The sequence below is a fragment of the Branchiostoma floridae genome, chromosome 16 (assembly GCF_000003815.2).
Source record: "Branchiostoma floridae strain S238N-H82 chromosome 16, Bfl_VNyyK, whole genome shotgun sequence".
Taxonomy (NCBI): domain Eukaryota; kingdom Metazoa; phylum Chordata; class Leptocardii; order Amphioxiformes; family Branchiostomatidae; genus Branchiostoma; species Branchiostoma floridae.
Genome location: NC_049994.1, coordinates 12,653,989 through 12,656,521, shown reverse-complemented (window position 1 = coordinate 12,656,521; position 2,533 = coordinate 12,653,989).

Sequence of the window (2,533 nt, the reverse complement as noted above, 5' to 3'; positions counted from 1 at the left end):
TCTTTCGGTTGCTATTGTTCCTCAATTTTAGGCCTAGATTGTATGTCTACTAGTAAGATATAATGCTTAATTCTCCCAAGTTCCAAACTGACCAATGACACCAAGTAGAAAGTCATTCAGCACCAAGGACAGGTACAGCTTAGATTGAGGGGGCTCTCTCTGATTCTGTTAGCAGTTACTGTAAATGCATTTAAGCTCGCGGGGATTTAATTTCGCGGTAGCGAGAAAAAGGACTTTCGAAGTGGTTTTAAGCTCGCAGTAGCACCATGCACTATACTCTCTTACTGCCATAGAAAAATGTTCGCGGTGGTTTCAAGTTCTTGGTGAAGTGGCCACCCCGAAAACCGCGAAACATTAAACCACTGCGAAAGTTTCTTCAATTAACGTAAGTTAAGGCTGTACAGCCTCTTGCAAGTCTCTACACAGGCGCGGATTTAGGGGGGGGCGCACCCGGTGCGCGCCCCCCCTTTGGCTGGACCCCAAAAAAAATTCGGCTGGACCACAAAAAAAAAAGGAATTCCACAAAGAAATCCAGAAAATCAGCGAAAGTTGCAGCGGAGCGGCGACAATACAAAGCCGCTAACCAACCATGCCAAAGCGCACTCCTGTCGCTTTTACTTCCTCATTGCGTCGGTCTTTGCGGGCATAGCCGGCCAGAATGTTCCGTAACCAGGAAGTTGGCAATACCCCCGCACTCCTTCGAAACTCGCTTATGTTCCATCTGACTCTAATATTGTTATCATATTTGTTATTTTGGTGCCCTATTAGCCCACGTGGACTGAGCGATGCAAGATACAATATTAAACATTCATTCATTCATACTTTGACGGTAAATGTCAGGAGTAAAAATGTGTCAAACTTACGATATGTCTCCGCTTAGGGACTTGACGATATTTACCGGGGGGAGGGCTGATGCAAAATGGGTCAGGTAAAAACAAAAACGGCGATCTTTTCCACTACACTACAACTAAGGTAATGTTCTGGAAAAGATTTGGGTAGCTATATCGTGACGAAAACCGCTTTAATACTGCTGTAATCATTCCAAAACGGGAGTTATTTCGGCCAAGCAACAGACTTGACGAAAAATTTTCGCGCCATCATATGCATGATTACGTCGATCATATGCACGCAGCAGAGAGCCCGCTGTCAAGAAAGTAAACATCGTAATGTTTTATCCCGTTGTCGTCCGTGAACCATTGTGTTTACAAAGAACCGATGCACACAGGATTGATATTGATACCAATTTTAGTTTCTATATAGTCTTCGTTAACTTCGTGCGAACATGGAATTACACGACAGAGGCGGCTGCAGCAAATTTCTTATGGGGAGGGCGAACTATATTGACGTAATCCTAGGGGGTCCGGGGCATGCTCTCCCGGGAAAATTTGAAATCTTGACTATCTGAAACGATCTTTCCTAACTTTTGATGGACAAATTTGCTGGCAGACTAAGCTAAGTTTAATAGTTTAATAGTTTAGTAGGGTTTTTAACTTACATTATTGACGGCGACGACGCCCCCAACGTTTTTTCACAACTTCGAGCGCACGAGCCGTCGCAAGGTAGGTCTGGAGAAAAATGTTGAAATTTGAACCCTCTGATACAGGATTTTCTGCACTTTGAGGGATAAGCTTTGCTGGTAGACTATGCTAAATGTAATGACATTTCTGTCAGGGGAAAAGATTTTTGACGAGCGCCAGAGCGTCGTGGGCGCCGGAGGCGCAAGGCGTCGCCAGGCACGTCCAGAGAAAAATTGAAATCTTGACCACCTGAAACTTCATTTCCTGCATTTCAGGGGCACATTTTGCTTCTATTTTTAAGGCCCCTTAGGCAATTTTTTTTCAATGGCCCTCCCCCCAGCTCAAGACATGTTTCGATGGCCGTTCCCCCAGGCCAAAAATATGATTGTTGAATGTGAGATTGCTAACTATAAAAATCAGTGTTCGTTCGTTTATTATATTTGTTCAGCCCTAAAAGTCAGTGTTGATCCGTTGGTTATTTATGCACAGAAATGGCTCTAAAATGCACCAGAGAGCCTCTTTATTTTAAAAAGTTCTCGGGGGAGGCCCCCCAAACCCCCCCAACGAGAGGGGGGACACCCCTCTCTCGTGCTCCCCAAGAGCGCGGCTATGCCGCGCACCCATGGCCGACCTCCACCACCTGGAGGGTCAGCGGCGCCGCTCCATCGACAACAACAACCACGGCGAGGAGGCACTCACAGCACCCCGGCCCTTTTCAGGGCCACCCAAATCGTTCCCAAAAGGGCTATATCTATCACAATCACCCAATAAAGTTGCTTATTGTTATAATGACAGCTATCCCTTAAACACCTCTTACACATATACATATATCTACCTTTCAATTACACATGTACAACGAATAAAATACACCACTTTACACGAAGGTTTCTTTGCACGAAGTAACTTTAGCCAAATTTGCGTCCTTTTACTAGTACCGCCATCAGTACTTTATGAAAAATGTGCAATAAAGGTCTTCATTCATTCGTTCCTTCATTTTATAAATGACATATATCCCT